At 49.1% G+C, this 22608-nt stretch overlaps 9 pseudogenes; all 9 read right to left on the bottom strand.

Moving 5' to 3' along the window:
- Positions 1-595: 595 nt before the first annotated feature.
- On the bottom strand, positions 596-714 carry LOC143957100 (5S ribosomal RNA; annotated as a pseudogene).
- Positions 715-7138: 6424 nt separating this feature from the next.
- On the bottom strand, positions 7139-7257 carry LOC143949437 (5S ribosomal RNA; annotated as a pseudogene).
- A 101-nt stretch (positions 7258-7358) lies between these two features.
- LOC143946089 (5S ribosomal RNA) lies at positions 7359-7477 on the bottom strand (annotated as a pseudogene).
- Positions 7478-7797: 320 nt separating this feature from the next.
- On the bottom strand, positions 7798-7916 carry LOC143953935 (5S ribosomal RNA; annotated as a pseudogene).
- Positions 7917-8235: 319 nt separating this feature from the next.
- LOC143943366 (5S ribosomal RNA) lies at positions 8236-8354 on the bottom strand (annotated as a pseudogene).
- A 320-nt stretch (positions 8355-8674) lies between these two features.
- On the bottom strand, positions 8675-8793 carry LOC143943153 (5S ribosomal RNA; annotated as a pseudogene).
- A 6855-nt stretch (positions 8794-15648) lies between these two features.
- Positions 15649-15767, bottom strand: LOC143954177 (5S ribosomal RNA; annotated as a pseudogene).
- Positions 15768-16090: 323 nt separating this feature from the next.
- Positions 16091-16209, bottom strand: LOC143955868 (5S ribosomal RNA; annotated as a pseudogene).
- Positions 16210-19762: 3553 nt separating this feature from the next.
- LOC143950211 (5S ribosomal RNA) lies at positions 19763-19881 on the bottom strand (annotated as a pseudogene).
- Positions 19882-22608: the final 2727 nt, after the last annotated feature.

Here is a 22608-nt window from a genome sequence, read left to right as displayed (position 1 = left end):
CCTTTCTAGCCTCTGAGATCAGCGGAGATTGGGCGCTTTCAGGGTGATGTGCCCATAGGCAATCTCTTTGGGCACTCTCATCCCTCTTGAAAAATGCCAAGATAGTCACCCTGGGAAACAAGCGAAAAAAAACAGGTCAACGCCAACAACATAAAAAGAAGACTACGGCACCTAGTATTCCAAGGCCGTCTCCCATTCAAGTACTAACTAGGCCCAACCCTTCTTAGCCTCTGAGATCAGAAGAGATAGGGTGCTTTCAGGGTGATGCGGCTGTAAGCGATCTCTTTAGGCACTCTCAACCCTCTTGACAAATGCCAAGATGATCACTTTGGGAAACAAGCGAATAAAACAGGTCAACACCAACAACATAAAAATAAGCCTGCGGCATCTGGAAAACCCAGGCGGTCTCCCATCCAGGTACAAACCAGGCCCAACCCTGCTTAGCCTCTGAGACCAAACGAGATTGGGCGCTTTCAGGGTGTTGTGCTCGTAGGCAATTTCTTTGTGCACTCTCAACCCTCTTGACACATGCCAAGATGGTCACCTTGGGAAACAAGGGAAAATAAAACAGGTCAACGCCGACAACATAATGAGAAGCCTATGGCACCTGGTATTCCCAAGCTGTCTCCCATCCAGGTACTAACCAGGCCCATCGCTGCTTAGCCTCCGAGATCAGATGAGATTGGGCTCTTTCAGGGTGATTTGGCCGTAGGCACTCTCTTTGGGCACTCTGAAGCCTCTTGACAAAGGCCAAGATGGTCACCTTGGGAAACAAGCTAAAAAAAACAGGTCAAAGCCAACAACATAAAAAGAAGCCTACAGCATCCAGTATTCCCAGGCGATCTCCCAATCAAGACACTAACCAGACCAGATCCTTCTATGGCACCTGGTCTTCCCAGGCAGTCTCCCATCCAGGTACAAACCAGGCCTGACGCTGCTTAGCCTCTGAAATCAGACGAGATCGGGTGCTTTCAGGTTGATGTGGCCGTAAGCATTCTCTTCAAGACACGCCCAACCCTCTTGACAAACGCCAAGATGGTCGCCTTGAGAAACAAGCAAAAAAAACAGGTCAAAGCCAACAACAGAAAAAGAAGCCTATGGGCTTACAGGGGACCCTAAGAGATGGGACCCACTTGCTCTGTCATGGTTCGGACGCTGTAATATGAACGCAATGCCACGACTTCTGTATCTATCACAAGCCTTACCTATCAAAATACCTCAGACTTTCTTTCATGCGGTTCGCTCAATCTTTATCAAGTTCCTCTGGCGCGGAAAACATATGCGTATTGGTAGGGCAATGCTGTTGCGACCGAAATTGCGGGGAGGTATTGGCTTCCCGGACCCTGCTCTATATTACACAGCGACGCACATGACACCGGTGGTTGACTGGTGCTGGTGTTCTGCCATATACTGTCCGGCCATGATATAGTGTCTGTGCGCAGTACGGAGCAGACGAAGCTTCGGAATATCTCCGAAGCCGAACGGCGCCTGCGCGGTGAGTGGAGGTGGTAGCCCCACCATCCAAGTGGACATAGGGTTGTGAATATTAGAGGGCCCCTCGCAGGCGAGCTTCGCTCGCCACGCTTCGGGCCCCTGCCCGCTGCGCTTGGCTCTTTTATATTCTTACTCTATGTCCACTTGGATAGTGGGGATAGAACCTGGACTCAGTGCGCAGGCGCCGTTCATGCTCGTCAATTTTCGGAATCTGTGTTGCTGTGTACTGCGCATGCGCAGCACACAGCGGACACTATCCGATGGGGGACCATATGTGATAAGACACCGGCATGGGGAACTGAAGCTATGGGTCAAGCTAGAGCAGGAGATGGTGCGGGTTCCACTGACTGGTCTGCCTTGGGCGGGGAGGCCATTGGAGCCCTGTGTGACTACTCACCTGTTAATTGGCCCCTCGCTCGCCGAGATGGATAGTTTTTTTCACCTTTCCCACCTGACTAACTTCCCTTCTCCTATGACCCCAATTATTGCACATCCTAGATTCCCTCCGGGCCTGTCTGACCAGGCCTTTACCAGGCAAGCCCCGAAAGGGCTTCTGAGAGCAGCCCTATTTCTTGGACCCACGGGCTTGATTCCCATCGGGACCATACTGCTAGAGCAAGTACCTGTTGCATTGGATAGCTGGAGAGCTAGACAGCTAATCCATTTCCTCGGATCACTACCTAACCATTCGTTCTTCTCTAGACAATTCCACCCCTTCGAGGAACTTTGCCTGGATGATGGCCCAGTTCGTGGTTTCCTCTCTAGGTCCTACCAAATCCTGACAGACGCAGAATCCTCCACGGATCCACCCTTCCTAGCTAAATGGAAAAGGGACTTACAAACTACATTCTCCAAACCACAGAAGGACAGAATACTCTTTTTCGCCCATAAGTCGTCACTCTGCAGTAAATATCAGGAGATCTCATATAAGCTGATCACACGCTGGTATCGTACACCGGTGGTGTTGGCCAAAATATTCCCCGGTCAATCTGACCGCTGCTGTCGCTGCGGGCAACAGGCTGGCACCATTCTCCACATTTTCTGGGAATGCCCTAAATTACAAACATTCTGGCAGCCTGTCCTGAGACTCATCCACAAGTTCACAGACATTTCCTTAGCCAATGATCCCACAGCAGTTCTTCTCAATCTAACTCTAATCTAACTATGTCGAGAAAAGCGTTATCATAAGTCCTTACTTAACCACTTTCAGACCGGACCATTTTGCTGGTAAATGACCAGAGGTCTTTTTACACTTTGGCACTGCGCTGCTTTAACTGGTAATTGCGCGGTCATGCAATGTTGTACCCAAAAAAAATTTGCGTCCTTTTCTTCCCACAAATAGAGCTTTATTTTGATGGTATTTGATTGCCTCTGCGATTTTTATTTTTTGCGATATAAACGTAAAAAGACCGCAAATTTTGAAAAAAAATGATATTTTCTACTTTTTGTTATTAGAAAAATCCAATAAACTCAATTTTAGTCATACATTTAGGCCAAAATGTATTCAGCCACATGTCTTTGGTAAAAAAAAAGTCAATAATTGTATATTTATTGGTTTGCGCAAAAGTTGTCACATCTACAAACTAAGGTACGTTTTCTGGAATTTACGCAGCTTTTAGTTTACGACTGCCTATCTCATTTCTTGAGGTGCTAAAATGGCAGGGCAGTACAAAACCCCCTCAAATGACCCCATTTTGGAAAGTAGACCCCCTAAGGAAATTGATAAGAGGCATGTTGAGCCCATTGAATATTTAATTTTTTTGCCTCAAGCGATTGAATAATGACAAAAAAAAAATTTTTTTTTTTTTTTACACAAAGTTGTCACTAAATGATATATTGCTCACACATGCTATGGGCATATGTGAAATGACACCCCAAAATAAATTCTGCTGCTTCTCCTGAGTACGGGGATACCACATATGTGGGACTTTTTGGGAGCCTAGCCGCGTACGGGGCCCCGAAAACCAAGCACCGCCTTCAGGCTTTCTAAGGGCGTAAATTTTTGAGTTCACTTCTCACTACCTATTACAGTTTTGAAGGCCATAAAATGCCAAGATGGCACAAAACCCCCACAAATGACCCCATTTTAGAAAGTAGACACCCCAAGCTATTTGCTGAGAGGCATGTTGAGTTCATGGAATATTTTATATTTTGCCACAAGTTGCGGGAAAATTACAAACTTTTTTTTTTTTTTTTTTTTTTCACAAAGTTGTCACTAAATGATATATTGCTCACGCATGCCATGGGCATATGTGAAATGACACCCCAAAATAAATTCTGCTGCTTCTCCTGAGTACGGGGATACCACATATGTGGGACTTTTTGGGAGCCTAGCCGCGTACGGGGCCCCGAAAACCAAGCACCGCCTTCAGGCTTTCTAAGGGCGTAAATTTTTGAGTTCACTTCTCACTACCTATTACAGTTTTGAAGGCCATAAAATGCCAAGATGGCACAAAACCCCCACAAATGACCCCATTTTAGAAAGTAGACACCCCAAGCTATTTGGTGAGAGGCATGTTGAGTCCATGGAATATTTTATATTTTGCCACAAGTTGCGGGAAAATTACAAACTTTTTTTTTATTTTAATTTTTTTCACAAAGTTGTCACTAAATGATATATTGCTCACGCATGCCATGGGCATATGTGAAATGACACCCCAAAATAAATTCTGCTGCTTCTCCTGAGTACGGGGATACCACATATGTGGGACTTTTTGGGAGCCTAGCCGCGTACGGGGCCCCGAAAACCAAGCACTGCCTTCAGGCTTTCTAAGGGCGTTACAGTTTTGAAGGCCATAAAATGCCAAGATGGCACAAACCCCCCCCAAATGACCCCATTTTGGAAAGTAGACACCCCTAAATTTAGGGGTACACTAGTGAGACTAGGTAATAAATGGCGGGTGCCCTGAAACTATAAAAAAATAACTAACCAACCAGCGTCACCTGTAACAGTTATATGGTGATCACTGGTGAAAGGGTTAACTAGGGGGCAATCAGGGGGCTTTATGCGGTAGTATATGGGGGTCCCTGGTGCTATAAAAAGCTGCGGCGAACCTAAATACCTACCTGCCTAACTAGCGTCACCTGTGACACTAATACAGCGATCAGAAAAACGATCGCTTATTAGGCTGGGTTCACACTGGAGCGATGCGGGAACGCCACGAATGCGCGGCGGGTTCCCGCATCGCATGCCTCCCGGCGGCAGTTCACACTGCCCTATGCGAACTGCTGGGAGTGTCAGTGAAATGTTAATGACACCCCCAGATCAGTTCGCATATCGCAGTGCGATCTGCAAACTTGGATCGCATGGTGTGAACACCCATGCGATCCGATTCTGCTGCGGACCAAAAAAAGGGTCCCGTGCGAGTTTGCGGCGGGTGCGGCGGGTGCGACACGAATTCAGCCATACTATCTGTATAGCTGAACTCGAATCGCACAGAGATCGGATGTGATTTGCACTGCAGTGCGGTGCGAATCACATCCGTTCTCATAAACCGCTGCAATGTGAACCCAGCCTTAGTGACACTGGCGACGGGGGGTGATCACGGGGTTAAACCTTTATTGGGGGGGTTAGGGGGGTACCTTAGAACTAAAGGGGGCTAACCCTAACTGCCCTAACAGTTATTACAGTCACAAATGACACCCGCCGGGTGATCAGGGGGTTAAACCTTTATTAGGTAATAAATGGCGGGTGCCCTGAAACTATAAAAAAATAACTAACCAACCAGCGTCACCTGTAACAGTTATATGGTGATCACTGGTGAAAGGGTTAACTAGGGGGCAATCAGGGGGCTTTATGCGGTAGTATATGGGGGTCCCTGGCGCTATAAAAAGCTGCGGCGAACCTAAATACCTACCTGCCTAACTAGCGTCACCTGTGACACTAATACGGCGATCAGAAAAATGATCGCTTATTAGGCTGGGTTCACACTGGAGCGATGCGGAAACGCCGCGAATCCGCGGCGGGTTCCCGCATCGCATGCCTCCCGGCGGCAGTTCACACTGCCCTATGCGGACTGCTGGGAGTGTCAGTGAAATGTTACTGACACCCCCAGATCAGTTTGCATATCGCAGTGCGATCTGCAAACTCGGATCGCATGGTGTGAACACCCATGCGATCCGATTCTGCTGCGGGCCAAAAAAAGGGTCCCGTGCGAATTTGCGGCGGGTGCGGCGGGTGTGGCGGGTGCGGCGAATGGCTGAACTCGAATCGCACAGAGATCGGATGTGATTTGCACTGCAGTGCGGTGCGAATCACATTCGTTCTCATAAACCGCTGCAATGTGAACCCAGCCTTAGTGACACTGGCGACGGGGGGTGATCACGGGGTTAAACCTTTATTGGGGGGGTTAGGGGGTACATTAGAACTAAAGGGGGCTAACCCTAACTGCCCTAACAGTTATTACAGTCACAAATGACACCAATGCAAAAAAAAAATGACATTGGTGTCACTGTGACTGGGGGGCAGGGGTAATTGGGGGGGTGATCGGGGGGGTGTGAGTGTGCCTGGCATGTTCTACTGTGTGTGTAGAGTGTTGGTGCAACTCACCGATCCGCTCTCCTCCGTGTCGGAACGAAAAATACCGACACGGAGGAGAGAATACATCACTTCCTCTCCTGTGTTTACATTACAGGAGAGGAAGTGATGTCACGGGGATTCCTATTCGTCGGGAGCGATCGCGAGGGGGTGGCCATGAATGAATGGCCGCCCCCTCGTCCCGGATCGCTCCCGGACGAAAACCGACCGCCGCAGGCACCGGGCGGGGGCCCGATCGGGCCCCCGACCCGCGGGAGGCAAGGGACGTACATGTACGCCAATATGCCTGCCCGTGCCATGCTGTCGACGTACATCGTCGTGCGGCGGTCGGCAACTGGTTAAACATCTCCTCAATGCAGCTAGGGCCTGTATCCCAAGTCAGTGGAAAGAGCAATCTGCTCCAATGGTGACCCAGTGGTTCGCAAGGGTAAATGATATTGAACGAATGGAAGACCTGACTGCCACAATGAGGGATAAAACGGAGGAGCATGGGAACAGATGGTTCTACTGGACCCAGTTTCGCTTTTCGGAAGAATACCTCCGCGAGACATAGTAAGCTCATGGTGATCGTTGGAGATCGCTGTTCCAAACGTTGGACAGCTGATGAGCTGGTGAGCCGAGGGCGTCTCTTGCTCCCTGGGAGGGGACCCCATCCTATCCACTCTACCCACGACACCCCCTTACCCCTTCTTTTCCTTTTCTGCCATTTCCTTCCCCAATCTTCTCTTTCCCCTTCTCCCTCCTTTCAGTTCTACTATTTCCCTTCTTAACTCAAAAAAGGGAAAAGAAAATGGTATGTTCCGACCCCATTTGACTACTACACAATACTCTTCCCCTATCTATGGATATCTAAACTCTTCGAGGATAGCAGGGCTAGTATCAATAATATTTTAAGTGGTAGAGGATCCCAACGAGATGGAGCTTTAATCTCATCTTGATATGACCGCAAAGCTGTACACATGATATTCTCCTCGGACTTCTTACCATTGGCTCTGATATCCATGCAATATGATCGTTTGTTTGTAACTATTTGTATCACACATTCTGTGAAGTTGCCTTTGCATTGTATGTTGCATACTACTAAATAAAAAAAAATAAAAAAGAAGAAGCCTATGGCACCTGGTATTCCCAGGCGGTCTCCCATCCAGGTACTAACCAGGCCCGACACTGTTTAGCATCCGAGATCAGACGAGATTGGGTGCTTTCAGGGTGATGGGGCCGTAGGTAATCTCTTTGGACACTCTCAACCCTCTTGACATACGCCAAGATGGTCACCTTGGGAAACAAGTGAAAAAAAAAACAGGTCAAGGCCAACAACATAAAAAGAAGCCTACAGCACCTAGTATTCCCAGGTGGTCTCCAATCCAGGTACTAGCAAGGCCCAACCCTGTTTAGCTTCTGAGATCAGAGGAGATCGGGTTCTTTCAGGGTTATGTGCCCATAGGCAATCTCTTTGGGCATTCTCAACCCTCTTGACAAATGCCAAGATAGTCACCTTGAGATACAAGCGATAAAAAACAGGTCAATGTCAACAACATAAAAAGAAGAATACGGCACCTGGTATTTCAACGCCATCTCCCATCCAGGTACTAACTAGGCCCAACCCTTCTTAGCCTCAGAGAAGAGAAGAGATAGGGCTCTTTCAGGGTGATGCTGCTGTAAGCGATCTCTTTGGGCACTCTCAACCCTCTTGACAAATGCCAAGATGGTCACCTTGGGAAACAAGCAAAAAAAAAAAACGAATCAACGCCAACAACATAAAAAGAAGCCTACAATAACTGGTATTCCCTGGTGGTCTCCCATCCAGGTACTAACCAGGCCCGACTCTTCTTAGCCTCCAAGATCAGACGAGATTGGGTGCTTTCAGAGTGATGTGGCCATAGGCAATCTCTTCAGGCACTCTCAACCCTCTTGACAAACACCAAGATGGTCACTTTGGGAAACAAGCGAAAAAAAAACAGGTCAACGCCAACAACATAAAAAGAAGTCTACGACACCTGGTATTCCCAGGCGGTTTCCCATCCAGGTACTAACAAGGCCCGACTCTTCTTAGGCTCCAACATGAAACGAGATCGGGTGCTTTCAGGGTGATGTGCCCGTAGGCAATCTCTTCAGGCACTTTCAACCCTCTTGACAAAAGCCAAGATGGTCACCTTGGGAAACAAGTGGAAAAAAAACAGGTCAAGGCCAACAACATAAAAGGAAGCCTACAGCACCTAGTATTCCCAGGTGGTCTCCAATCCAGGTACTAGCAAGGCCCAACCCTGTTTAGCTTCTGAGATCAGAGGAGATCGGGCGCTTTCAGGGTTATGTGCCCATAGGCAATCTCTTTGGGCATTCTCAACCCTCTTGACAAATGCCAAGATAGTCACCTTGAGACACAAGCGAAAAAAAACAGGTCAATGTCAACAACATAAAAAGAAGAATACGGCACCTGGTATTCCAACGCCATCTCCCATCCAGGTACCCACTAGGCCCAACCCTTCTTAGCCTCAGAGAAGAGAAGAGATAGGGCTCTTTCAGGGTGATGCTGCTGTAAGCGATCTCTTTGGGCACTCTCAACCCTCTTGACAAATGCCAAGATGGTCACCTTGGGAAACAAGCAAAAAAAAAAAACGAATCAACGCCAACAACATAAAAAGAAGCCTACAATAACTGGTATTCCCAGGTGGTCTCCCATCCAGGTACTAACCAGGCCCGACTCTTCTTAGCCTCCAAGATCAGACGAGATTGGGTGCTTTCAGAGTGATGTGGCCATAGGCAATCTCTTCAGGCACTCTCAACCCATCTTGGCCTTTGTCAAGAGGCTTCAGAGTGCCCAAAGAGAGTGCCTACGGCCAAATCACTATACTATATATCTATATCTACAATAATAAATAATATTTTTAGTTATTATATATAAGATACTATATAGGTGATTTGGCCGTAGGCACTCTCTTTGGGCACTCTGAAGCCTCTTGACAAAGGCCAAGATGGTCACCTTGGGAAACAAGCTAAAAAAAACAGGTCAAAGCCAACAACATAAAAAGAAGCCTACGGCATCCAGTATTCCCAGGCGATCTCCCAATCAAGACACTAACCAGGGGGGGCGTGGCCTAGGCATGAAGGAGTGAGGACGCTCTTTTCCGGAGCTCCCGGTCCGTGACCCCTCCGCACCCCTTTACCACAGTCTGGTCGCATATTTCGGCATCGCCGACATCCCTGCGCTTCGGCGGAACACAGCCAGCCGAGCGGGGTCCGCCGCTGCTGCCATGGACAGGTACTTGGTCCCGCTGCAGCCTCCGGCCTCCACGCCGAATCCAGCCAATATGGCGCCCGCGGCCTCCGGCGCTCCAGGACACGCGGTACAGAGGGAAGGTGAGCAGACTGCTATGCAGGGACACGACATGCCCCCGTTCTCCCCGCCTAGTGACTTGTCCCCGTGTCTCCCCCGCTCACTGTCCATGGCCTCGCTTGACAGCCCGGACCATAGCGGCCTGCCACCCTGGTTCCCTCACAACTCCCAACTGTCCCAGAGACCCTCCCGCAGTGGAAGCCTCATCCCAGGACCGAATGGCCAGGCTGCTCTCACCTCAGACACACAGGGGGACCCACCGCTGCCACCAGCACCGGCATTATTGGGGGACAAGGCCATCCTAGCTTTACTCCAAAACCTTCCCACTAAAGCAGACTTTAGCTGTATGGCAGCCAGGATTGAAACGACCTTGCGACATGAAATCGCAGGGGTCAAACGTGACGTGTCGGCTACGAACGAGCGGGTGACCACCCTGGCATCGGATGTGACCTCCCTGACCACTGATGTTTCTGGCCTGCAAGCCGCACATGATACCCTTGCTGACAGAGTCGCACAGTTGCAACTCCTAGTGGATGACCTTGAGAATCGCAACCGCAGACGCAACATCAGGATCAGAGACTTGCCCGAAGCCACTGGCCAGGCAGACCTCAAAGCCACAGTTAAAGCTATATTTAACGCCTGTCTAGACCGCGCTGCTGACACAGTAATAGCCATTGATAGAGTCCACAGGACCCTGGGCCCCAGGAGCCCCACAGAGAACCGGCCACGTGACGTTTTATGCTGTCTCCACAATTACTCAGTTAGGGAGGATGTCCTGCAAGCGTCGTGGCGCAAAGGCAGCATTGATTTTGACGGGGCCCAAGTCACCCTTCTGCCAGATGTATCCCGCAAGACCCTCCAGATGAGACGCTGTCTGCGACCCCTTCTGGAACACCTAACTGAACGGAGGATTCCATACAAGTGGGGCCATCCGTTTCACCTTATAGTGCGCAAAAATGGGAGGCCCCTTGCGCTACGACACCCTTCGGAGGTCCCGTCCTTTCTGGAGGCTTTGGGCCTGCCCTCGGTTCAGGTCCCCGACTGGTTGGCTCCTGTTGTCCCCCAGGGAGCAGTGGCCCCGACGAACAACCCCTCAACCAGGCCACAGAGAGTGAGACGCCACCGTCGATCCCAACGTCAGAGATCGCAGGCCCCTCAAGATCGTGAACCCTGAGAGAGTACAGTAATTTTCCGTTATTCCTGTGTTATACCCTTTTTTTTTTTGTTTTCTTTTTCTCTACCAACATAGACGGCTGGAGTATCCAGCTTTGTGTTGTTTACCATGCCACGGGCCATTGTTCCCAGCGCCCCCGCTAGGGGAGAGGAAGGACATTGGAAGAACAGAGTTGGACACTGCGCTTCCTGGACGAAGCCCTGAGTTATTGGCGGTACTGTTCACCATTCTCGTTACTGTTTATCTACAGGTGCCCAAGTCTCGGCGCTCTTTGTGTTTTTGGACTGCCTGGTGGTGCCCCCCGGGTGCCCCTGGGCGGCGTTCCTGCTCCCTCCCCCTCTCCTCCCCCCCCCCCCTTTTTTCCCTTTTTTTTTTTTTGGGGGGGGGGGGGGTGGGTGCCTGGGTGGTATAAAGTTATCTATACTCTGTGTTGAAAAGTTTAATATGTTGGTCTAATTATGCACTGTTCTACTGTTGTTAACTGCCCGATACCTGCTGCAGTGATGTTCTATAATGCGTTTGATGTCGTAGTTAAGATGCCAAAGAAGCTCCGTGCACGCCCGATTGCGACTGCATGGACCATGGGATGCTGGAGGGGTACTGCACCGACGAGTTCCTCTCTCTGCAGTGCCTTACCTCTTCCCCCGCTAGGCCCCTCTGCCCTAACCGGCAGGGTCTCTCCGATAGGAGCTTTAGCAATTCCCCGATCTATCCCCACCCCTCCTACCCTCCTCCTCCCTACTAACTCCGGACCTTCTCCGCTTCGTTACTGCTTTTCCTTTTTCTCCTCCTCTTCCTCTGTGCTTGAACTCTATATCTACTACTGACTCTGGTGGGGACCGCCGGCCGGGTACCACTGCCGTCATGGCCCTGAAGCTGGTTTCCTGGAATGTGAAAGGGCTGAATGTACCTGAAAAAAGGTCCAGCTGCCTAACAGAATTGTGGCGGATGAAGCCCCAAATAGTTTTCCTCCAGGAGACCCATTTCAGGACAGACCAAATACCACGGCTTTATAGTAAGCACTTCCCCCTGGCCCACCACAGCACGTCCCCTACTTCCAAATCGAGAGGAGTGTGTGTTCTTCTTGCTAAAAACTTGCCGTGGCGCCTGTTAGCTGTCCAAGCCGATAGTGAAGGGAGATATCTCTTCATTAAGGGAACTCTCCACTCGCAAACTTTTACTCTTGCCAACCTATACATGCCGAATGTGGACCAGCTGCCGGCCTTAGAAGCATCCTTGGATGCCCTGGCTGCATTCTCGGAGGGTACTTTGATCGTTGGGGGGGACTTTAACCTCACCTTGGACCCCCGCAGAGACTCATCATCGGGCACCTCTGCGATTTCTGCGAGAACGCGTTCACACATAAGAGACCTGCTACACTCCCACCGACTGATCGATGTGTGGCGTACGCTTCACCCACAGGATAGGGACTATACGTTCTTTTCCACCGCTCATGGTTCTTACTCACGTATAGATATGTTTTTAGTCGCCCACAATGCTATCCCGGCGGTCACAGACGCTCAGATAGGCCACATAGCCCTGTCTGACTATGCCCCGATTTCTTTGATGCTGAAGCTACAACAGGAGTCGCGTGGTCAGTCCTGGTGGAGACTGAAAGAGTCTCTCCTGAAGGACCCTGAGACCCACGCAGACCTGCTTAGGGAATTAGAAAGTTACTTTGATCATAACCGTGATTCTGTTTCCAACCCCCTCATGTTATGGGCGGCTCATAAATGCTACATTAGGGGCATTCTTATTAAACATGGTCATAGACTCAAAGTGGCCAAAACTGAGGCTCTCTCCAAACGTATTGCCAAGTTGCATGCGTGTGAACAACGACACAAATCCCAGCCGACTGCTGCGCTGGAGGTGGAGGTGAGAGATCTTAGAGAACAAATCAGAGATTTCTCTCTCTTTCAGGCTAGAACCAGACTCATGTGGGTCCGCAGGACGTATTATGAATATGGAGACAAGTGTAGTAGGTCCCTAGCGAACTCCCTGCGTGCCCAACGCAACGCGTCCTTCATTCCAACCATAACCTCCCCTTCGGGTGCCAAGCTTCATGATTCACGGGAGATAGCAGAGTGTTTCCGATCTTTCTATGAAGCCCTTTATAACTTGCACCCCCGGGACTCAGGAGACGCCCTCCAGGCCGGCACAGCGGCCATTGACGAGTACCTAGCTTCGGCAAACCTCCCGTCGCTGGTTCCCCCGGACCCACATCTGATTTTCCAATTGAATTTCCAGCCGCTTCTAAAAAAATTTGCCGTAGATCTAGAGAGGTGGTCAAAGTTGGCGACCTCTTGGTTTGGGAGATGCAATGTGCTCAAAATGAATGTAATGCCCAGACTCTTGTATCTATTACAAGCCTTACCGATAAAAATCCCCCAATCATTTTTTAAAGCCATGCACTCCATCTTTATTCGATACGTATGGCAGGGCAGGCCTCCAAGACTCAGCCGAACATTACTGCTCAGACCAAAAGACAAGGGAGGGATTGGCCTCCCAGATACGGCGGTGCACATGAACAGAGTAGTTGACTGGTGCAGACACCTGAAGGATAAGCTGTGGGTTCGTCTGGAGCGTGAATCCGTACCATTTCCACTTGAGGGTTTGCCCTGGAGTGGACCGGGCTGGTCGGGAGCGACGTGGGCACACCCACTCATTAAGCCAACGTTACAAGAGCTAGACAGATATTTTACCCTGACGGGCGTGCCCAGTTTCCCTTCGCCCATGACTCCTATTATTGGACACCCACGCTTTGAACCCGGCATGACGGAAAAGTCTTTCCGCCTCGACCCTGACCGGGACCTTGTGCGGGCCTCTTCTTTTCTTGGCCCTAGGACGTGGACAGCGGTCTCCACTATGTACGAGGCGTTAGCAACCACGGCCCTGGGACAGTGGAAGCTTGCCCAACTCTCCCACTTCTTGAAATCTTTGCCAAACAGTGGCGAATTCCGCAGACCCCTAACATCGTTTGAGGAGGTATGCTCAGGAGAGGGACCGACCCGAGGGTCTCTTTCCCTGTCATATCGCATCCTACTGGACCAACTCTCCCAGGGTAACCTGGTGTTCGTGGAAAAATGGGAGCGAGACCTGCATGTCCGGCTCTCGCCAGACCAGAAGAACCGCGCGCTTCTTTTTGCGCACAAGTCATCCCTATGTAGTAAATACCAGGAAATAGCTTATAAAATTTTGACCCGATGGTACAGGACCCCCACTGTCCTGGCGGCTATGTTTCCCGGTTACAGCCCTTTGTGCTGGAGATGCGGTGAACAAGCCGGCACGTTACTACATATCTTCTGGGAATGCCTTCAACTGGCCCATTTCTGGAGACAGGTTCTCAATATCATTTATGACCTCACGGCTATTGATCTCCAGAACAACCCAGCTGTGATCTTCCTCAATCTGACCCCACTCTCGAGCAAGAAGTACCATAAATCTCTCTTAAAACATCTTCTGAGTGGGGCCAGGGCATGTATACCTAGCATGTGGAAACAGCAGGCCGCTCCACTGGTGTCTCACTGGTTTGCAAGAGTTTGCAACATCTACCATATGGAACAGCTCACATCAGCGTTAGGCGACAGGGAGGAAGAGCACACTGCACGTTGGTTGTCTTGGAGCCTGTTCAGGTTTTCCGACGCATACAGATCCTATCTGTAGGCTCTGGCACGTGTATAGAGGGAAGGGTCCGGCCATGGGAACCCATCGGAGTCCTCTTTCTTTCTCTCCCTTCTCGTATACCACCCTGGTTCACTCTCTCCCCCGTCTGCCTCGTAGCACTGTTAGCCCCCTATAACTTTCATTCTTTCTACCCCCATCCCCTTCTCCTGCCCATTTGCTCCCCCCTCTTTCCCTACCCCCTAACTCCCAAGTATAATTAAAATACATGGTGATTGCAAGGATCTTTTCGTTTTGTTCCCTCGATTTCCCAGCCAGGGGTGGGCGGCCCTTGGGGTGGTCCCGGCTGAGCTCTTTGACCAGTAGAATGAAGGTGACCGCTGTTAGAGGCCCCTCAGTCTGGGCCTTGAGGGGGATCGCCCCTAAGTCGTCACTCTGCAGTAAATATCAGGAGATCTCATATAAGCTGATCACACGCTGGTATCGTACACCGGTGGTGTTGGCCAAAATATTCCCCGGTCAATCTGACCGCTGCTGTCGCTGTGGACCAAATGTGGCACCATTCTCCAAATTTTCTGGGAATGCCCTAAATTACAAACATTCTGGCAGCCTGTCCTGAGACTCATCCACAAGTTCACAGACATTTCCTTAGCCAATGATCCCGCAGCAGTTCTTCTCAATCTAACTCCTATGTCGAGAAAGCGTTATCATAAGTCCTTACTTAAACATCTCCTCAATGCAGCTAGGGCCTGCATCCCAAGTCAGTGGAAAGAGCAATCTGCTCCAATGGTGACCCAGTGGTTCGCAAGGGTAAATGATATTGAACGAATGGAAGACCTGACTGCCACAATGAGGGATAAAACGGAGGAGCATGGGAACAGATGGTTCTACTGGACCCAGTTTCGCTTTTCGGAAGAATACCTCCGCGAGACATAGTAAGCTCATGGTGATCGTTGGAGATCGCTGTTCCAAACGTTGGACAGCTGATGAGCTGGTGAGCCGAGGGCGTCTCTTGCTCCCTGGGAGGGGACCCCACCCTATCCACTCTACCCACGACACCCCCTTACCCCTTCTTTTCCTTTTCTGCCATTTCCTTCCCCAATCTTCTCTTTCCCCTTCTCCCTCCTTTCAGTTCTACTATTTCCCTTCTTAACTCAAAAAAGGGAAAAGAAAATGGTATGTTCCGACCCCATTTGACTACTACACAATACTCTTCCCCTATCTATGGATATCTAAACTCTTCGAGGGTAGAAGGGCTAGTATCAATAATATTTTAAGTGGTAGAGGATCCCAACGAGATGGAGCTTTAATCTCATCTTGATATGACCGCAAAGCTGTACACGTGCTATTCTCCTCAGACTTCTTACCATTGGCTCTGATATCCATGCAATATGATCGTTTGTTGTAACTATTTGTATCACACATTCTGTGAAGTTGCCTTTGCATTGTATGTCGCATACTACTAAATAAAAAAACAAAAAAAACAGAAGCCTATGGCACCTGGTATTCCCAGGCGGTCTCCCATCCAGGTACTAACCAGGCCCGACACTGTTTAGCATCCGAGATCAGACGAGATTGGGCGCTTTCAGGGTGATGGGGCCGTAGGTGATCTCTTCGGGCACTCTCAACCCTCTTGACAAACGCCAAGATGGTCACCTTGGGAAACAAGTGAAAAAAAAAACAGGTCAATGTCAACAACATAAAAAGAAGAATACGGCACCTGGTATTCCAACGCCATCTCCCATCCAGGTACTAACTAGGCCCAACCCTTCTTAGCCTCAGAAAAGAGAAGAGATAGGGCTCTTTCAGGGTGATGCTGCTGTAAGCGATCTCTTTGGGCACTCTCAACCCTCTTGACAAATGCCAAGATGGTCACCTTGGGAAACAAGCAAAAAAAAGAAAACGAATCAACGCCAACAACATAAAAAGAAGCCTACAATAACTGGTAATCCCAGGTGGTCTCCCATCCAGGTACTAACCAGGCCCGACTCTTCTTAGCCTCCAAGATCAGACGAGATTGGGTGCTTTCAGAGTGATGTGGCCATAGGCAATCTCTTCAGGCACTCTCAACCCTCTTGACAAACACCAAGATGGTCACTTTGGGAAATAAGCGAAAAAAAAACAGGTCAACGCCAACAACATAAAAAGAAGTCTACGACACCTGGTATTCCCAGGCGGTCTACCATCCAGGTACTAACAAGGCCCGACTCTATTAGCCTCCAACATCAAACGAGATCGGGTGCTTTCAGGGTGATGTGCCCGTAGGCAATCTCTTCAGGCACTTTCAACCCTCTTCACAAACATCAAGATGGTCACCTTGGGAAACAAGCAAAAAAATAAAAATAAGTCGGAAGCTAGAGACAATACGGCCCGAGTCCTCAATTTAATCCATGCGGCGCATGTACAGGGAAGGCCCTTGCTTATGTTGTCAACGGACGCGGAGAAGGCCTTTGACAAGGTGGCCTGGCACTTTATGCAGGCCACCCTGGAACATATAGGTCTTGGCCCCAACATGATGAGCTGGGTAATGTCGCTTTACTCTACGCCATAGGCAGCGGTACGGGTGACCGAGTGGTGCTCGGACTCTTTCCCCATCACTAATGGGACGAGGCAGGGGTGCTCTCTGTCTCCCCTAATTTTAATTCTGACACTGGAACCACTTATGTGTCACGTTCGGAATGACCCGAATATTACTGGCATATCCAAACCCTCGGCACACCACAAAATTGCGGCGTACGCTGACGATCTAATTTTTTCCGTCTCCAATCCACACATTTTGCTTCCCAAAATACGTGCGTCTCTACAGCGACACGGCAGCCTATCAAACTATAAAAACAATTGCGCCAAGTCGGCTGTATTGAATATATCGGTCCCGGATGGTGAGGCCAAGAGGCTCCGCTCCTCTTTTCCATTCTACTGGGCTGAAAAATCTATACGTTAACTGGGCGTTGACATCGCAGCGGATTACCGCAATTGTACCTGCTTAATTTTGTCCCTCTCCTGGATAGACTGAAATCTGATTTGGGAAACTGGCATGCTTTAACACTGACCTGGTTCGGGCGCTGTAATGCATTCAAAATGATGGCCCTCCCTCGGATCTTATACATGTTCCAGACATTACCGATCCGGTTACCCCCAATTTTTTTCAGACAACTGCAGGTGCTGCTCCGGGACTTTATTTGGGCGCGCAAACTGCCCAAAGCCCGTTTGCAATTGCTTGCCAGACCAAAGGACAAGGGGGGTCTGGGTCTCCCAGATCTCAGACAATACTACAGAGTGACTCTGCTAGCGAGAGTCGTTGATTGGCATTGTAATGGCCCACACAAGCAGTGGGTGGAGATGGAGATTGAGGATGGATCCATTCCCCTATTGACCTCCCCGTGGCTCCTGTCCTCCCTACCAAAAGACCTCAGAGGTCACCCCGTAGTGGGAGCTACGTTGGCTGTTGTGCGGAGGTTGTTCCGCTGCACACACATTGCTCCCCTGCCATCACCAATGACTCCGGTTATAGGTAATCCAGACTTCCCACCGGGATTTACCAACAAGAAACTGCGACAGTTGACAGTGGTGGGGAAACAGCGTCTGGGAGAGGTGTGGCCCACGGGAGGGCTCCCGACCACGCAAACTGTCGCCGAGCTTTCTGACCCTCCGCTTGACTTGTTTAGTGCTTATCAACTTTGTCACTTTCTTCTGGCCATACAAAGGGCCCCCTACACTCCTAGAGACCTGACACCCTATGAATCCATCTGTCACAAAAGGGAACCTGTGCGACACACCCTCTCCCTCCTGTACAACCTATTGAGTAGTCAGGAGGAGGAGTCGACCCCCACCATTTATCCACAAATGGGAGAGGGACTTAGGCATCACATTTACCCCACAACAGATAGGGAAGATCCTGACCTTAGTACATAAAGCTTCCATCGCAAACCAATATCAAGATACAAGATAGTCTCACGCTGGTATAGAGTCCCATACCTTCTGAATAAAATGGATAGATCGATCCCGGATGTTTTTTGGAGGTGAAATTCAGATATGGGGACCATGGGACACCTTTTCTGGGCATGCCTGACCTTGAGGAACTTTTGGGTTCCCAGTAGCGTGCCTTCTACACTTGACCGAACAGCCTGTTCGAAAATACAAAAAAACCCTCACGATGCAACTCCTGAATGCCGCCCGGGCCTGCATTCCCGCACTGTGGAGGCAGCCTCAGCCCCCATCCAAGGTGCTGTGGTATTCCAAAGTCAATCATATTCTCCGGATGGAAGAATTGACCGCCACCCTTCACAACACTGAAGAGGCATTTAGTGTTACATGGAGGCCCTGGAGGTATTTTACTGGTACTCGAGACTACATTCGGGAGGTGAGCAGTGCCTCCGTCCCAGAAAACGACTGAACATCTAACGTTTACCTATGTAGGCCATGTCTGCCCTGGGTGGCATTCCCCCCCTCCCTTTTTGTCTTTATTTTTCTTTTTTTCCCCGTCGCCATCCCCCCACCTCCTCTCTCTCCATCTTTGCACTCTCTTCTTACCCCGTCCTCCCTTTTGACTATGCCTTGTCTCCTTACTAGCCTTCGGGACCCAGAAGAACCCCAGGGTTCTGGACATGACCGGCTCATATTTTACTCTGGTTCACGTAGGTCATGATAAGCTGGCTCGCTGTGGTCCCAGTTGTTCTCCATGATTACATTTGTCCGAACGGAGCTGCACTAGTTATACTGTACTACATGTCGGAGGTGGGGTTTCTCTATTTTCTGCATGAAACTGTAGGACTCCCCTCTGAGAACCCAGAGTTATTTGGCTGCCTATTTTTTGTTAGCATGTAATTGTGACCCTGGGTCATGCTGTATGGTTGACTGTTATATTTATGTTGTTCTACTTAATAAAAGAATAATAAAAATAAAAAAATAAGTCAATGCCAACAACTTAAAACGAAAGCCTATGGCACCGAGAAATCCCAGGCGGTCTCCCATCCAGATACTAACCATGTCCCAACCCTGCTTAGCCTCTGAGATCAAATGCACGCTCAACCCTCTTGACAAACGCCAAGATGGTCACCTTGGGAAACAAACAAAAAAAACAAGTCAACGCCAACAACATAAAAAGAAGCCTGCGGCATCTGGAAAACCCAGGAGGTCTCTCATCCAGGTACAAACCAGGCCCAACCCTGCTTAGCCTCTGAGACCAAACGAGATTGGGCGCTTTCAGGGTGTTGTGCCCATAGGCAATTTCTTTGTGCACTCTCAACCCTCTTGACAAATGCCAAGATGGTCACCTTGGGAAACAAGGGAAAAAAAACAGGTCAAAGCCAACAACATAAAAAGAATCCTACGGCATCCGGAATTCCCAGGCGATCTCCCAATCAAGACACTAACCAGGCCAGATCCTTCTATGTCACCTGGTCTTCCCAGGCAGTCTCCCATCCAGGTACTAACCAGGCCTGATGCTGCTAAGCCTCTGAAATCAGATGAGATCGGGTGCTTTTAGGGTGATGTGGCCGTAAGCGTTCTCTTCAAGACACGCCCAACCCTCTTGACAAACGCCAAGATGGTCGCCTTGAGAAACAAGCGAAAAAAACAGTTCAAAGCCAACAACAAAAAAAGAAGCCTATGGCACCTGGTATTTCCAGGCAGTCTCCCATCCAGGTACTAACCAGGCCCGACACTGTTTAGCCTCTGAGATCAGATGAGATTGGGCGCTTTCAGGGTGATGGGGCCGTAGATGATCTCTTTGGGCACTCTCAACCCTCTTGTTAAACACCAAGATGGTCACCTTGGGAAACAAGCGAAAATAAACAGGTAAACGCCAACAACATAAAAAGAAGCCTACGGCACCTGGTATTCACAGATGGTCTCCCATACAGGTATTAACCAGGCCGTACACTGCTAGGCCTCCGAGATCAGATGAGATTGTGCGCTTTCAGGGTGATGTGGCCATAGGTGTTCTATTTAGACACTCTCAACCCTCTTGACAAATACCAAGATGGTTATCTTGGGAAACAAGTGAAAAAAAAAGGTCAACGCCAACAACATAGACCATGGCGGTCTCCCATCTGACCCAGACCCTGCTTAGCCTCTGAGATCGGGCGCTTTCAGGGTGATGTGACCTCAGGCGAACGCTTTGGGACATACTCAAAACTCTTGACTGATGCTAAAATGGTAACCTTGGGAAACAAGCGAAAGAAAAACAGGTCAAAGCCAACAATATAAAAAGATTCCTACGGCACCTTTAATTAGGTACTATCCAGGCCGGACCCTGCTTAGCCTCTGAGATCAGATGAGATTGGGCGCTTTCAGGGGGATTTGGCCGTAGGAGATTTCTTTAGGCTCTCTCAGCCCTCTTGACAAATGCCAAGATGATCACCTTGGGAAACAAGCGGAAAAAAAAACCCATGTCAACGCCAACAACATAAAAAGAATCCTACTGCACCTGGTATTCCCAGTTGGTCTCCCATCCAGTTACTAATCAGGCCCGACAATGCTTAGCCTCCGAGATCAGACAAGATCAGGCACTTTCAAGGTGATGGGGCCATAGGCGATCTCTTCGGGCACTCTCAACCATCTTGACAAACGCCAACATGGTCATCTTGGGAAACAAGCGAAAAAAAACAAGTCATTGCCAACATTGGAGGCTAAGCAGGGTTGGGCAATCAGTTTCCTTGCCTGAAATAGGCATCTCAGAACTGCCATCTGGCTACTTCCCGGGTTTCCAACTCCTTCAACTAATCCCAGGAGACAATACTTCGCCCCCATCCTGGTGGAGGTTCCAACCACCCGATCAATGGTTCCTGTCACCTCTGTCCAGTAGCGGATCAACTTCGGGCATCTCCAAAACATGGGCATCATGTCTCCCCCCATGTTCCCGCACCGGGGGCAACTTGCGTCCGGCCGTTCGGCCAAACTGAAAAAGTTTACGAGGAGCATAATAGGTTCTATATAATAAGAACAGATGTGACATCCTCTGTGAGGAGAGCCACAATTCACCACAGGCAGGATTCCTGTGGCCAATTATAGCTCAGGGGGGTTTAGTACACACCCCACACTATATAAGGCCGCCAGCACGGTGGTCAGGGAAAGAGGACGATAGGCAGGGACAGTGTCTTTACTGCTTGGGAACCTAGCACTGTTACAGTGGGTGTTATGTGCCTCCTGCACAGTACACACCTGAAGCTACCCTTTATTACTGGTGTTCAATTTCTGCAATACATGCATCTGCATGTGTCGGTGTTGTGTGCCTCCTGCACAGTATACACCTTATTGCTGGTGTTCTGTTTCTGTAATACAGGAACCTAGCACTGTTACAGTGCTAGGGTGTACAGAGAAGCTGGTATATATAGAAGACTACAGCATACAGAAGAAAGGCTAGTGAATACAGAATACAGGTTTCGTGTATGTAGATAGGCTTGAGTATACAGAGATGCTAGAGTAAACAGTGAGGCTGGGGTACACAGAGAGGCTAGTTTAAAGACAAATACAAAGATGTTAGTGTATATAGAGAGGTTAGTGTATAGAGAGAGTCGAGTGTATACAGAAAGGACAGTGCATATAGAGAAGCTAGTGTATACAGAAAGGGTATACATGAAAGCTGACATTCTATACAGAAGACTGGGTAGTGTATACAGAGAGTCTAGTGGGTACAGAAGACAGGCTGGTGTATTCTAGCTAGTTTTTACAGTCTAGTGTATACAGAAGACAGGCTGTGGTATACAGAGAGTTTAGTGTATTCAGAGAGTATAGTGTATACAGTCGGCGAGTGTATACATAAGACTGGCTAGTTTACACAGTGTTTACAGAGATGCAAGGGTGTACAGAGAAGCTGGTATATATAGAAGACTACAGCATACAGAAGAAAGGCTAGTTAATACACAATACAGAAGACTCGTGTATGTAGATAGGCTTGAGTATACAGAGATGCTAGAGTAAACAGTGAGGCTGGGGTACACAGAGAGGCTAATTTAAAGAGAGGCTAGTATATACAAAGATGTTAGTGTATATAGAGAGGTTAATGTATAGAGAGGGTCGAGAGTATACAGAAAGGACAGTGCATATAGAGAAACTAGTGTATACAGAAGACAGGCTTGGGTATACATCAAAGCTGACAGTGTATACAGAAGACTGGGTAGTGCATACAGAGAGTCTATTGGGTAAAGAAGACAGGCTGGTGTATTCTAGCTAGTTTTTACAGTCTAATGTATACAGAAGACAGGCTGTGGTATACTGAGGGTTTAGTGTATTCAGAGAGTCTAGTGTACAGAGATGCAAGGGTGTACAGAGAAGCGAGAAGCTAGTATATATAAGGCTAGTGAATACAGGCTAGTGAATACAGAATACAGACTCGTGTATGCAGATAGGCTTGAGTATACAGAGATGCTAGAGTAAACAATGAGGCTGGGGTACACAGAGAGGCTAATTTAAAGAGGGGCTAGTATATACAAAGATGTTAGTGTATAT

The sequence above is a fragment of the Lithobates pipiens genome, unplaced genomic scaffold (genome assembly GCF_037356315.1).
Source record: "Lithobates pipiens isolate NorthernLeopardFrog02 unplaced genomic scaffold, aLitPip1_a1.2 Scaffold_10, whole genome shotgun sequence".
In the NCBI taxonomy this organism is placed as follows: Eukaryota; Metazoa; Chordata; class Amphibia; order Anura; family Ranidae; genus Lithobates; species Lithobates pipiens.
This window is presented reverse-complemented; position numbering and strand designations above follow the sequence as displayed.